The 15,920-nt window shown below is 47.1% G+C and overlaps 1 long non-coding RNA gene across 1 annotated transcript in view; it reads left to right on the forward strand.

The window, feature by feature from the left end:
- The window catches only part of LOC129050984 (uncharacterized), a 30,307-nt gene that overhangs the window by 8,011 nt on the left and 6,376 nt on the right, over positions 1–15,920 (forward strand). The gene's annotated exons all lie outside the window — the stretch shown is intronic.

Consider the following 15,920-nt stretch of genomic DNA (forward strand, 5'->3'; position numbering starts at 1 on the left):
AAGGTCACAGCTGTGGAAGGAGCCCAGAGTTACCCAGCTAGAAGATGGCTCCAATGCCAGTACATATCCAGAGATAGCAATTCCTGAGTGTGTTTGAAGAATTAAGTTTGCAAATTACTGCCTCCCTACAGACTCATTACCATTTCATAGATGCAAAAACTGAAAACACCCAAATTTAGAACCCACCTCCCTCACCACTTTCCCCACTCCCAGCCTAGCACCTCTTCTCTCACCACCCCACCAGGCCTACAGGCATAGTCTCTGCAACAGTCTGTTAAGGCAAGGATCACCTAGACTGTCCCTGTGAGGCCCAGGGAGGACAGTCACTCACCCCAAGCCCCTCAGCGGGGCATATATCTCTCAAAAGACTATAACTCAAGAAAGAGTCCAGAACCTCGGGCGGGAGGAAGGAAGGGCCCTCCCAGAGGCAGGGAGCAACATCTGGAACAGTTTGTGCCTTTGGAGCAGGCGTGCAGTCATTAGTAGGGCTTTGGCATGTTGGGGCAATAACTGCATATTTTCTCTAGGGTGCATTGTGAGCCCCCTTTGCTCAAAATGTAATGAGTATGTCTCCTATCGGGGGAGGAGGGATGTTTACACTCCTCCCTGGCCTGCCTGGGCTGCTCTTCTGCCTTCTGGTTGGCCTTAGACTCACCCGCCTTCCTATTTTTAGAAGCGTCAGACAGCCCTAGACCAGCCGCTAGATGTCACAGCCAGTTTGGCTTCCCTGATAGGACCTGGGACCAGTGGGGCACCCTGATGGAGAAAGAATCATTTGCTCCAGTGCTCCTCTGTGGTCAAGAGCCACTTCTTTTCATCTATCTGCACTCAAAGACTCCACCCAGGGGATTTTCCAAGCTTAAAAAATGGAGAGGTATTTTGTCGTTGTTGTTCCCTGGAAGTTTCATGGGGGAAAAATACAAATAAGTTCAAGAAGAGTAGAGATGAACCTGCAGCCTCCTCTCTTGTGTCCCTTCCCCTCCCACCCAGGCTGTTGCTTTCTGTCATTCTCCTTTGGGCCCTTACAAAGGTAGGTTCTTCCGCTTGTAATACCTTTCCTTTTCTCTCTGCGCTCACCCCTGTCTGAAAAACTCAGCCATCTTCTCCAGGAAGCCTTCCAAGCAGGGATAAGTCCTCTGATTTCCCCACAGTGCCTGTGCTTCTCTCTGTCACAGCCATCATCACCCACGGTACTGAATCCTTTCTTACCTTTCTCCCCAACCTAACTATATGAGTCTTGAGAACTGGAGAAGTGATTGTTTCTCTAGTAAGATTGCCAGTGTCCAGCATAGGGCCAGGGACAGAATAACATGCACAGTAAATGCCAAGTAACTGATTGACTAATTGACTGAATGAATAAATAAACAAATACAGTAATAAAGTGTCAGAGATGAAAGAGGACAGGATGGGACCCCATCATCTTACAACTAAGGAAACTGAGGCTTAGAGAAAGGGAGATGGTATCATCAGGAAGGAAGTGACAGAATACCAACTCAAACTAACTTAAGAAAAATGTTGGCCGGGCACAGTGGCTCACACCTGTAATCCCAGCACTTTGGGAGGCCAAAGTGGGCGGGTCACCTGAGGTCGGGAGTTCAAGACTAGCCTGACCAACATGGAGAAACCCCGTCTCTACTAAAAATACAAAATTAGCCGAGCGTGGCGGCATGCACCTTTAATCCCAGCTACTCAGGAGGCTGAGGCAGGAGAATCGCTTGAACCCGGGAGGCGGAGGTTGCGGTGAGCCAAGATCGTGCCATTGCACTCCAGCCTGGGTGACAGAGCAAAACTCCGTCTCAAAAAAAAGTAAAAAAGAAAAGAAAAAGAAAGAAAAGAAAAATGTAGTGAGGAAATGTGTTGGCTCATAAATCAGGGCAAGGATGAGACTGGACTTCAAAATGTGTGAAACCCAGTGTTTGAAAGTCCTCTTCATGTCACCTTCACTCTCAGAGGCCACTTTCTTTACAAGATTGGGGTCTGGCTGTTGGCAGTAACAAGCCCCTCTCCTTAGAGTTCTGCAAATGAAGATACAAGAGCTGCAGTTGAAACAAGGCCCCAGAGAAGGATTCTGAGTGGCCCAGTGTGGACCCATGCTCACCCCTTGACAAATCACTGTGGAGTATGGCAGCTCCCAACTAGAGGAGGAGCAATTCTCCCAAACACGTGGGGAATCATAGCTATGACCCTTGGGGAAACCACTGTGAGTGGGACAGCCACCCAATTTAAATCTACTAGGGTCACCAGCATTTCTCGAATAACTCTGTACTCAACCCATGTTAGATATTTTCATACCCATTGTCTTACAATAACTCTGTGAGGTAGATATCATTACTCCCATTTTACAGACGAGAAAACTGAAGTTCAGAGGGAGTAAGTAATTGGGCCAAAGTCCTGGAGAGTTATGGAACCCAACAGGACGCTTAGTCCCATCCTCCTCTGTGTACAGATGAAGAAACTGCAGCCCCAAGATGGTAGAGACTTGCCTGAAGTTGCAGAGTAGGTCAGTAGGATAGTCTAGGAATTAGAAGTCATATGAGCATTTTGTCACACTATATTATACGTGTGTAATGGGCATCTTTGGGATATCTGCTCTGCTCCTATTTCCCTTCTTTCAGAACAGCCCACTCACCAATCCACATGACTATAAGAAATGACCCCCAGAGGTGTAGCCTAGCAGCCATGTTTGTTTTATATGACCCCATGCCACTACCCAAAGCTGATTGGGCCAGGGTTGGACATGTGGTTCTGTTACACCAGTCGCCTCCTCTCTTGGGAATTTGGAGATTGTTTTTACATGGCTGGACCTGTCAGGTGCTGTCAGCAGTCATGTTTTCCTCCATGTGATCTGATTGGTGGAGAAGGTCAGTCCGGGAAGAGAAAAGAGCACAGAGGCAGGGAGAAACTCCCATCTCCTGGGCTCTCCAGAGTGCTTTCACAAGTCTGGGCCAAGTCCTTTTATGCGTTTGGTTCTTTTAGACTTCCAGTTCCCTTGTAGTCACTTCCCCTTTCTTTGTCTGAACTGACTGTAGTGGATTTCTTATGAAAATAGCATCCTAAGATAGCATGTAGCAAAGTACCTTTACTAGAAAGGGTGCTGTTGTGTGAAATCATATCGGTACTTCAGCCATTTGAGATGATCAGATGAGGAGGCCAGTGTGGGCCAGAGTGGTTGGGAAGGCTTTTCTGTAGCAAGCAGGACCACTGTGTCCTTGAGGTGATGCAAGGGAGGCTGACTTGAAGGAGCTGAATGTGCGGCCAGGCAGGGAGGTGAAGCAGTAAACAAGAAAGAGTTCTTCTGGTCAAAGCCATCCAAGGTGTCAAGTGGGTATAGGGAGGGACTGGGAGGCATTAACTCGTGGAGGGGTGTCCCAGGGGTGGTTACAAACCAAATCATTACAGTGAAAGCAGTTATGTCCCCACCATATGCTCTAGCCTGACCCTGACATCAGAGGCTTTGCCATTTCCTGAACTTGTACCACACTATCCCACCTTTGTGCCTTTCCTCATGCAGTTCTATCTCCCTAGGAGCCCTTCCATCCTACCTCAGCCCAGCTCAAAGGCTGCGTAATCCCTAAAGCGTTGGCCTAGCCCAAAGAGAAAATAAGCTCTCTTCTTGCAGGTTCCCACTATCGTGTAGTTTATATTATAATTACCTGTGCAACATATACACCATGGAATACTATGCAGCCATAAAAAATGATGAGTTCACGTCCTTTGTAGGGACATGGATGAAATTGGAAATCATCATTCTCAGTAAACTATCGCAAGAACAAAAAACCAAACACCGCATATTCTCACTCATAGGTGGGAATTGAACAATGAGAACACATGGACACAGGAAGGGGAACATCACACTTCGGGGACTGTTGTGGGGTGGGGGGAGGGGGGAGGGATAGCATTGGGAGATATACCTAATGCTAGATGACGAGTTGGTGGGTGCAGCGCACCAGCATGGCACATGTATACATATGTAACTTACCTGCACATTGCGCACATGTACCATAGAGCCTAAAGTATAATAATAATAATAAAAAAAAAAAAAAAAAAAAAAAAATTACCTGTGCAAGTACCTGTTTCCCCCAGTAGAATGTGAACCCTGAGGCCAGAACTCTGATCTGATTCATCAGCTTCTCTATTGCCTAATGCTAGGGCTGGCCCGTGCATAGGTGAAAATTTGCTCAATGCCTGAGTATGTCCACTGTCCATGCTAACCATGGGAAAAAGTAATATACTTGCTGCCTCTTTATCAACCTCCTACCCCACCTACCAATAAGTAAAGAGAGAAAGATTTGAGGAGCCGGAAGTCCATCCTCCCATGGTGGGGGGTGGAGTTGGGAGCTGTGTGTGGCTCTGCATGTGTGTTACATGTGTGTATGTGTATGTATGGGTATGTGCAGGAGCTTTCTCTGGGTTGCAGTCAAGGAGGGCTTCCCCCAAAGGGAGGCCATGGGCAGTACCGCAGGGCCTAGCTGTGTCTGCCACCCGCTGCTCCAACTCTTCATTCTAGTGGCATGGTCTTATAGGCCAACAGGCATCAGGCCTGGAGGCTGATGGGAGATTTAGTTAATTGCAACAAAGCCAAGCATCCTGGGGCACAGTAGAGATCAGTCTAATCTGTCAAATTATGCCCCTTAAAGATCCTGTTAACCTTTGTTAACCTGCAGTTGTACATTTAGGATGATTAGATGCTTCCCTTTCTCATACAGCTCTTCATGCTTACACAGGGCCAGGAGAGAGAACAGAGTGGCCAGGTAAAAGGTCTGGATGTTAAAAGACTTGACAAAGAAGAAGGGAGCAGAAAATGAGCTAGCACTTATTGAATATCTGCAGGTTCCAGCTCTGACAAACATTTCACTTGTACCTCCCAACCAGCCTAGGAGCTAGTTATCGCTTCTTTATCTTAGAGATAAGGAAGCAAGTACTCCAGCACCAAGGTGGCTTGCTCCAGAGCACATGTCTTGGACGTGGCACAGTGGGCACTTGACCCCGTTTGCAGATGGTTGCCCTCTGCCTGGAGTCCCATCACCTTTAAAGGGCCTAGAAGTCACAATCTGAGCTTCTCCAGCATCTTTTCCTCCCAGAGCTTTGTGGCTCCAAACCCTCATCACCCTAAACTCCAATCCTCTCACAAACAGCTCTTCAGAGTAACTCACAACAGTGTTCCTGGCTACAGTCAGACCACTGTCATTACACCTGCTACTTCCCTACCTAGCATTTATCAACATGCATCATTCAGTTGCTCAGTCCTGTGGGTGACTGTCTGATGTCTGCTTCTACTGTCAGACCATAAGTTCCTTGAGGGCGTGGGCTTTATATATTTCATTGCTCTATCCCCATTAGTTCATTCACTGAACAAACATTTATTGCCCACTATGTGACAGACACTGTGCTAGGTGTTTGGGATACAACAGAGAGAGAGAGAGAAGACAGAAAATCCCTGCCCTCTGGAGTTTGACCCCTAGAAGAGAGAAATAGACATTAAGCAAGATAAATAAGCAAATTTTGCAGTGTATTGTTTTGGATGGTCATAAGCAATATGGACAGAAATAAAGCAGGAGAGTATACTAGAGAAGGAGGGGGTCCAATTTTATGTAGGAAAGTCAGGAAGGGCTTTGGAAGAGGTTAGAGAGGGAGCCATGTAGATACACACAAAAAGCATTCCAGGCAGTGGGAATACAGTGGGCTAGTACTAAGGTTTGGAGGTGGGAGAGGATCTGGTGTTTTCCAGGAACAGCAAGGAGACCCGTGTGGCTTGAGCAGAGTGAGCAAAGGGCAGGACATGAAAGTCCTGCGGGGCACTGTAAGGGTTATGCCTTTACTCTGATTTGGGAAGGCACTGGAGAGTGACAGAGGAGTAACATGATCTGGTTTAGGTTTTCAAAGGATCATTCTGCCTACTGTGTTAAGAATTGATAGTCAAGCTGGGTACAGTGGCTCACGCCTGTAATCCCAGCACTTTGGGAGGCTGACGCTGGAGGAGTGCTTGAGCTTAGGAACAGCCTGGGCAACATAGTGAAACCCCATCTCTACAAAGAATTTAAAAATTAGCGGGGCATGAGAGACTGAGGCAGGAGGATCGCTTGAGCTTAGGGGTTCAAGGCTGCAGTGAACTATGATCATGCCACCGCACTCAGCCTGGGTGACAGAATGAGACCCCATCTCTTTTAAAAAATGGAAAAAAATATAATTGATAGTCTCTGATGCACATTAGGTATTTAATAGTTTTGAATAAATGAATGAATTGCACATAGGAGAGTGAGAGGAAAGAAAGAAAGAAATTGCTATGGAGGGAAGATAAACCCAGAGGACACTTACAACCTTGATGCCCAGTGATCTGAGTCTAGTTATAAGGAGCTGAAAGAGGACAGATTTCTGCTGAGCAGAGTGTGAATCTTCTAGCTGTCCGTGTATCTCAGTAAATGTCCCAGGAGATCTAAACTCCTCATCATGGAAGATATACAAGTCAGGACTGGATGGCCTCAGGAAAACCTATGAGCTATGGCTTTCCACAGCTAGGAATAGCCTGTGTCCCCCAACTTCCCCTCCAGTCTTTTAGTTCAGATTTTGTAAGTGATAGAACTCAGAGATGTTCCTGTCTCCTGCTAAAGGACCTCCACCTGACCTTCAGAGTTGTGAGTCTTCTTGGTACATAATGACAGAGGAGACCCAGGAAGCAGGCCTGCAAGGACACCTTGGCTGTGGAGCATTAGAAACAATATTTGGCTGGGACCAGGAGGCTATCCAGGGTAGCGGGCACTCTGTGGCCAGAGTTCTGGATTCCAGGGAACCAAGGCCAAGGCAGGCCAGAAATTCCTTGCCTTGATTTTTGCCTCTAATTCCTCCCAGAAATGAGGCGTGTCCGTCTTCAAACTCTTGGGTTTTTATGAGGCGATTATGGTGATTACTATAAATCTCCTGTGTGTTGTTTTCAAAGGGGTAATTAAGTGGAGGAATCAGCCACCATTTTCATTTCTCATTAAGTGATTAGGGTTTGTTTGGCAAATCCTAGCATCTGTGGCTAGAGGCAGGCTCTGCTGAGCTTGACTTGGACCATTCACTGCCTACACACAAGCTAAGCATCCAGCACCTCCCTTCTGCCCTGGCCTCTCCTAACCTGAAGGAATTAGAAGGAATCCGTTCATTGTGCAGATGAGGAAACTGAGGCACAGAATGGGAAACTGACTCAGCAATATTATACCACACTAGAGCCAGGTTCTGCCTCCCAGAGCAGAACTCTAGTCAGCACACCATGCTGTCTATCTAAAGAAGGAGCTTTCAATAGGCTTGTTGCCACTGAGGCAGCTTTGCTTCTGGAAGTAGGGAAGCCTCCTTCTTTAGCCTTGGATCATTTTCACACCTAACTCTTTTTTCTCCTAGAGTCACCACACCAACAAGTATGGCAGACACCGTTGGTTGTCCACCCAACAATCATTTCCCTCTTCCTTTTCCTTTGCCCATTTCTCTCTTGGTTAGGAGAGGGTACAGCCCAATTCTGGCCAATGAGATATGCAGAGATAATACTGGGGGACTTCTGGGTTAAGATTTTCCTCCCTCTTAAAGTCACTCAAGGAGAAAGCCTTTGCTCTGTACTCACTTCTGCTTTTAGATATGGTTGTTTGAAGTGATGCTTGGAGGCCAGGTGCAGTGGCTTATGCTTGTAATCCCAGCACTTTGGGAGGCCGAGACAGGTGGATCACCTGAGGTCAGGCATTCAAGACCAGCCTGATCAACACGGTGAAACCCCATCTCTACTAAAAATACAAAATTAGCCGGGTGTGGTGGCAGGTGCCTGTAGTCCCAGCTACTTGGGAAGCTGAGATAGGAGAATCACTTGAACCTGGGAGGCGGAGGTTGCAGTGAGCAGAGATTGTGCCACTGCACTCCAGCCTGGGCAACAGAGTGAGACTCTGTCTCAAAAAAGAAAGAAAAAAAAGAAATGATGCTTGGAGCTGAAGCAGCCATCTTGTAACTTGAGGCAACAGGCTAGAAGAAGAAAGCCAATTGTTTTAATTATCTATTACTGCTTTACAAATCACCCCCAAATTTAAGGTACCAAATTTGGTACCTTAAAACGATTTATTATTATCTTTCACTGTTCTGTGGGTTGACTGGGCTCAACTGGACGGGTCCTACATGAGGGCTGTCATGTTCTTGCAGCCTGACCAAGACTCATTTAAAGACTCTACTGGGCTGGATGTGCAAGATGGCTCACCCACATTGCTGGCAGTTGATGCTGGATATCCCCTAGGAATTCATCCAGAGCTCTTGACCAGGGCACCGCCTTATGGCTCAGGTGTCTCACAGCATGGCAGCTGGTTTTCAAAGGCAAGTGTTTTAAGACTGAGACTTTTAAGAAGCCCAGACAGATGCTGCAAGACTTATGACCTAACGTTGAAAGTTCAAAATGTCATTTCCTCCACCTTCTATTGGTTAAGCTAGTCACTAAGGCTAGCCCAGATTCAAAGGAAAGAGAATTAGACTGTACCTGTTGATGAGGGAATGACAAGGTCACACTGTGGAAGAACAAGTGGCATGGGAGATATTGTTGTGTCCAAGTATTATATTGGGTAAGTACAATCTGCCATGCCTATATCCTTGGGATAATGATATAGTAAGATGGAAAGAGTTGTGGTCCCTGTTATCTCTAAGTTACTGCACCATCCCTAGAAGGACTTCTTGTTAAGTAAACAAATAATATCCTAAAGGTTTAAGCCAGCCGGGGGTGGTGGCTCATGCCTGGAATCCCAGCACTTTGGGAGGCCGAGGCAAGCGGATCACGAGATCAGGAGATCAAGACGATCCTGGCTAACATGATGGAACCCCATCTCTACTAAAAATACAAAAAATTAGCCAGGCGTGGTGGCGGGCGCCTGTAGTCCCAGCTACTGGAGAGGCTGAGGCAGGAGAATGGCGAGAACCTAGGAGGCGGAGCTTGCAGTGAGCCAAGATTGCGCCCCTGCACTCCAGCCTGGGAGACAGCGAGACTCCGTCTCAAAAAAAAAAAAAAGAAAGAGAAAGAGAAAGAAAGAAAGAAGAGAAAGAGAAAGAAGCTATGTATATATGTATAGAATATGCTTATTTTATGCATTGTGTACCTAGGGGAAAAATATACAGGAAACTTGGCATTGCTTTTTTGAGGGGGGCTTGTGGACAAAGAGAATGGGGGTTGAATGAAGACATCATTTTCACTCTTTGAAATCTTTACCATTTATTCTGCCTACATTAAGAAAAAAAGGCAAGAGAAGCATAATACATATATAGGGGCAAGTCTTAGAAGAAATGGCTGAGTCTGAAGTCTTTTACGTCATAGAAGGTGTCAGGCAGATGGAGCCTGTTGCTTTTTAACAATGATATGCATTACTTTGATGAGACTATTTTAAAAATTGTTTTTATTGTGGTAAAATAAACGTAACACAAAATTCACCATTTAACTTTTTTTTTTTTGAGATGAAGTCTTGCTCTATTGCCCAGGCTGGAGTGCAATGGCACCATTTCAGCTCCCTACAACCTCCCCCTCCCAGGTTCAAGTGATCCTCCTGCCTCACGCTCCCAAGTAGCTGGGATTACAAGCATGCGCCACCACACCTGGATAATTTTTGTATTTTTAGTAGAGATGGGGTTTCACCAAGTTGACCAGGTTGGTCTTGAACTCCTGACACCAAGTGATCCACCCGCCTTGGCCTCCCAAAGTGTTGGGATTACAGGCGTGAGCCACCACACTCAGCCCATTTAACCATTTTTAATTGTACAATTCAATGGCATTAAGTACATTCATGTTGTTATGCAAGCATTACCACCATTCATCTCCAGAACCTTTTTCATCTTCCCAAACTGAAACTCCAGACCCATTAAACAATACTCCCATTCCCCAGTCCTCCCAGCCCCTGGCAACCACCATTCTGCTTTCCGTCTCTATGAATCTGATTACTCATATATTTGGAATCATACAGTATTTGTATTTTTGTGACTGGCTTAGCTTATTTTATGTAGCATAATGTCTTCAAGGTTCATCTGTGTTGTAGCATGTGTCAGAATCAGCCTTTTTGTGGATGAGTAATATTCAGATAAAACTATTGTTTAAATAGAGGAATAGGAGGAGGAGGAAAAAAGGAAGATGTAGGTAGATAATAAGAGATGGCCTAGGTCAGGCAAATGATGTGCGGTTTGCCCGGCATAATAGTTTTCTATTGCTGCATAACAAATTACCACAAAGAGCAGCTTAAAGCAATCCCGTTTATTACCTCACAGTCCTCTAGTTCATATATCTGGGCGGTGCAACTGACTGGGCTCTCTGCTCACAGTATTACAACGTCTGAATCAAGATGTCAGTGGGGGCTGGGCGCAGTGGCTCACATCTGTAAACCCAGGACTTTGGGAGGCCGAGGCTGGCGGATCACTTGAGGTCAGGAGTTCAAGACCAGCCTGGCCAACATGGTGAAACCCTGTCTCTACTAAAAGTACAAAAATGAGCCAAGCATGGTGGCGTGCACCTGTAATCCCAGCTACTTGGGAGGCTGAGGCAGGAGAATCGCCTGAACCCGGGAGGGGGAGGTTACAGTGAGCCGAGATCGTGCCAGTGCACTCCAGCCTGGGTGACAGAGCAAGACTCCGTCTAAAAAAAAAAAAAAAAAAAAAAAAGACATCAGCAGGGCTGGGCTGTCATCTAGAAGCTCTTTCAGCCTCATTCACACTGTTGGCAGAATGTTCCTTCCAGCTGTGGAACTGAGGTCCTCATTTCCTTGCTGTCGGCCGGGGGTGAGGGGAGCTCCTAGAAGCCATTCTCCCTTCCTTGCACATGCCCCCGCTACCTTCAAAGCAAGTAACGGCAGGTCAAGTACTTCTCATGCCTTGATTCTCACTTCCTTTTCTCTTACCAGCCAGAGAAAACTCACTTTTAATGAACCCATGGGATTTGATTGGGCCCACCCAGTTAATCTATCTTTTGCCACATAGCATAACATAACCTTACAGGTTCAACACACACTCAAAGGGGAGGGCACTGTACAAGGGTGAGGGTCACTAGGGACATCATAGAACTCTGCCTGCCCCAATGACCTTCACCCTTGGATAATTAGCTCTTCTGTGGAATATGTTACATTACATGGCAAGAATTTTGTAGATGCAATTGAGGTTACTAACCAGTTGACTTAAGATAGGGAGATTAACCAGGTGGGCCTAAGATAATCATGTGAGCCCTTTAAAAGCAGAGTTTTGTCCAGCTGGTGACAGAAAAGAAGTCAGAAGTTCAAAGCATGAGGAGGACTCTATCTCGAAAGTGGAGAGTGCACGTGGAAGGGACCCTAGAGCAGCCTCTAGTACCAAGGCCACCCCATGGCCAGCAGTGACCAAGGTAATGGGGACTTGCTGGGAAATGGATTCTGCCAACAATGTGAATGAGCTTGGAAGTGATTCTTTCCCAGGGCCTCTGAATGAGAGCCAGGCCCAGCTGAAGCTTTGATTTCAGACTTGTGATACTGTGGGCAGAAAACCCAGTCAAGCCTGCACAGACTTCTGACCTACAGAACTGTGAGGTAATAAAATGGATGGTGGTTTTTCTTTTTTTTTTTGAGACAGTCTTGCTCTGTCGCCCAGGCTGGAGTGCAGTGCCACGATCTCGGCTCACTGCAACCTCTGCCTCCTGGGTTCAAGCCATTCTCCTCCCTCAGCCTCCCAAGTAGCTGGGACTACAGGGACGTGCCACCATGCCCAGCTATTTTTTTTGTATTTTTAGCAGAGACAGGGTTTCATCACATTAGCCAGGATGGTCTCGATCTCCTGACCTTGTGATTCACCTGCCTCAGCCTCCCAGTGTGCTGGGATAACAGGCGTGAGCCACCGCACCCGGCAATGGATGTTGTTTTAAGTCACTAAGTTAACGGTGATTTATTATGTAGCAAAAGAAAATTAATACACTTGGCTGTCCCCCTACCCGTCTGCTCCCAAAACTCTTACTCTGTTTATGTTCCAAGAGGTGTTTTAGACTAGACTGCAGACAGGCAGACCTGGATGAGAGCTTTCCCTCTGTAAGGATTTGCAGTCATGAGCACAGACAGGCAGACCTGGATGAGAACTTTCCCTCTGTAAGGATCTGCAGTCATGAGCACAGACAGGCAGACCTGGATGAGAACTTTCCCTCTGTAAGGATCTGCAGTCATGAGCACAGACAGGCAGACCTGGATGAGAACTTTCCCTCTGTAAGGATCTGCAGTCATGAGCACAGACAGGCAGACCTGGATGAGAACTTTCCCTCTGTAAGGATCTGCAGTCATGAGCACAGACAGGCAGACCTGGATGAGAGCTTTCCCTCTGTAAGGATTTGCAGTCATGAGCACAGACAGGCAGACCTGGATGAGAACTTTCCCTCTGTAAGGATTTGCAGTCATGAGCACAGACAGGCAGACCTGGATGAGAGCTTTCCCTCTGTAAGGATTTGCAGTCATGAGCACAGACAGGCAGACCTGGATGAGAACTTTCCCTCTGTAAGGATTTGCAGTCATGAACACAGACAGGCAGACCTGGATGAGAGCTTTCCCTCTGTAAGGATTTGCAGTCATGAGCACAGACAGGCAGACCTGGATGAGAACTTTCCCTCTGTAAGGATTTGCAGTCATGAGCACAGACAGGCAGACCTGGATGAGAGCTTTCCCTCTGTAAGGATTTGCAGTCATGAGCACAGACAGGCAGACCTGGATGAGAACTTTCCCTCTGTAAGGATTTGCAGTCATGAGCACAGGAAACATTCACTAAACAGCAGCTGTAATGATCGTTTTCATACTCGTACTCCCTCTGTAATTGATCCCAATTCCCTGCCCCACTTCTCTGGAAAGTTTGCACGCCCTCCCCTGCACTTTGCACTTATTCTCCTACTGCATTATCAGACGTTGCCTCAGCCCCTGTCATGATGAAAGAGCTCTGAGAATGTGGAAGAACACAGCGGAACTTTCTGGAAGTCTGAGCTATGCAGTGAAGAGGGCTGCTCAGGGAGGGGTGAGTTATCTGTTGCTAGGGTAGCTACCTGTCAGGGATGCTGGAAGGGGTTGACTTCATGACATCTTGAGTCTGCCTCTAGCTTGTGTTTTCAAGCTGGTATTGGAGGGGGGGGGCGCGGTGGGGGGGATTTTTTTTTTTTTTTTTAAGATAGTCTCTCTCTGTTGCCCAGGCTGGAGTGCAGTGGCACGATCTCAGCTCGCTGCAACCTCCACCTCCCAGGTTCAAGAGATTCTCCTTCCTCAGCCTTCCAAGTAACTGGGATTACAGGCGTGAGCCACTGCACCCAGCCTGGCATTTGTTTTACTGAAATACACACACACACACACACACAAGCCAGGAGGCAGGTGCTAGAAGGTGAGAGACCTCTCCAGCTGGGGTTAATGGGGAAGCCAGAGTCAGGTATTAGAGTGGGGCATTAATTCATTCACTGAATTACTTGAACATGTATTCTTGACTCTGGCAGTCTTGCACTGGGAGATTCTGACATAGACTGAAAAATAGGTGAGATTTTGACAGCTGCTCCTGTGGAAAAAGTTCCAGGTAGAAGTCACATCATGATCAAGACCTGACAGATCCATTTCTCCATGGAGCAGCCACAGGACAAGCAGGGAGTTCTGAAGCATGCGTTCTGCTAGGAGGGAGGAGGGATGGGACTTGTGGTTGTTTTGGTAGTGTGCGACAGGGAAAGGATGAGAATGAGCACAGTGGATCCTGGAAGGTTGGGGCTGGGATCAAGGAGTCTCCTAGTTCTGTGCAGGGATCCAGAACAGGGAGATGCAGGCTTGTGGGTACAGAAACAATTGACCAGCTGGCAGAAGCCATGAAAGGTGGATGCAGGATGGATCCTGGGCGCCTCTTGGTGGCCATACTGATAACTACACCTGGTAACACCCGGACAGCCAGTGCCCAGCTGATGGACTGCTTCACTTAACTCTGCACTGGGAGGACACACATACCTACCCCGGACTATCTCTCATTGCAGTAAGAATGATTTGTGTAAATGCATCTGTGCCTGAGGCTGTGTGTCTTGTTGCCCAAATGCGTTGGTGTATACTTGTGTATGAGTATATGCATGTTCATTTGTGTGTCTGAGAATGTGTGTATTGGTGCTGGTGACTGTGCACATGTGCAAGTTGTGCATGCATGTATGTACTAGGTGCTAGCATGTAAGTATGCATTTAAATGCACTAATGCCAAAACATGCATCTGTATGTGTGTGTTTGTGCAGATGCGATCTCTCGTGTGCTTGTGTCTGAGTGCATGTGTGCTAATTTAAGTGTATGGGGCTTGGCTTTCTGTTACACATTGAAATAGTTAAGCTCCATAATCTTATTGTTTGTTTAAAGTTTGCTCTTGGATGCAGGCCTGTTCCAGAATAACTAGCAGATGCGAAAAGCATCCATTATGTATTTTTGCAATTAGCCGAAAACCCAGAAACTTTTCTTAAATAACAGACACAATTCTGTGGGTTGCTTATTGCTGGGAGCCACCTCCTCTCCCAGCTCGTCTAGTGCCCAGCCCCAACCCTGGCCAAGCCAGAGAGGGTTTGCAAACTGTCCCTAGTGAGATGGAAAAACCATTAAGGGTTTCAGAATACAGCTCAAGGGACAGCTTACAGTGAAGAGGAGGAAGAGGAAAACGGAGCAGCCTCCTAAATCTAAAAAGCCCTTGTCAAACTGACTCATCCAGCCCAGCTTTCTAGTCTGGACTCAGCTAAACAGACACTGGATAAAATTCACCTTCCTTTACCTGTTATGAAAGGTTTATCGCTTTATCTTTACATACTCCTATCTCCCATTATTTGGTGCAGGGGCCCTCACCCCCTCCAGCTAAGTGGGTCTCTCCTGTCCCTCACTGCTATCTTTTTGCTACTGCTGTTTCTCTTTTCCAATGCAAACTGGGCACCTCCTGCCTACCAACAGCATTAATGCCAGTAAACTTGGTTAAGCACTTATCCCAGGCACTGGGGAGAACACCCACGGAGGGGGTGGGAGGCGGAAACAGAGGCTTAGGGAAACTTCTCAGCATTTGGGTTCTTATGGTAAGGCACAGATCCTCATGATGCCCCTTACCCTTTCCTCCCCACTTGTATATACAGGGAACTCTTATGTGTCAGAGAGTATGCCTGGAATTCCGGGTGGACTTCAGACTTAGATACCTACTTGAAGAAGATGATCCCCAAACCACAGAATCTCCAGAGTGAGACTAAAGCATCCTGCCAAATAAGCATCCAGGGCCTGCGTGCACACTTCCAGGGATGGTGATCACATCCTCAGGCGCTCCAATTCAGTGTTGGGTGGCTCTGACCTTAGACGGTCTTCCTTATGTTGTTTCCACTGCCCTAGCTCTGTCCTCAAGCCCACGTTGAATACATCTACTCCATCTCCCTTCAGAGGATTGTAGACAGTGGTGGTAGTCCCCTGGCCTCTCCTCACCATTTTGTTTTTGTTTTTGATATGGAGTCTCACTCTGTCACCAGGCTGGAGTACAGTGGTGTAATCTTGGCTCACTGCAGCTTCCACCTCCCGGGTTCAAGCAATTCTCCTGCCTCAGCCTCCTAAGTAGCTGGGACTACAGGAACGAGTCACCATGCCTAGTTAATGTTTTGTATTTTTAGGAGAGACGGGGTTTCACCATGTTGGCCAGGTTGGTCTCAAACTCCTGACCTCAAGTGATCCACCCGCCTCGGCCTCTCAAAGTGCTGGGATTACAGACATGCGCCACCGTGCCTGGCCTCTCCTCGCCTTTTAAAACAGTGGCAGCTGCTAAGTAAGATTATAGAAAGCCCACTATGCCAAAGTGCCATCCATGTGACAGCTCCCTTAGTGGGAGAGCATTTGTGATACTGTTGCAGTACTTCCCTCTCACTCTGTGAGCTCAGGAATGGCAGCAGACTAAGCAGCTGTTTAATTTGTGAGCTTTCACTATGG

Source organism: Pongo abelii, chromosome 1 (genome assembly GCF_028885655.2).
Source record: "Pongo abelii isolate AG06213 chromosome 1, NHGRI_mPonAbe1-v2.0_pri, whole genome shotgun sequence".
Classification (NCBI taxonomy): Eukaryota; Metazoa; Chordata; class Mammalia; order Primates; family Hominidae; genus Pongo; species Pongo abelii.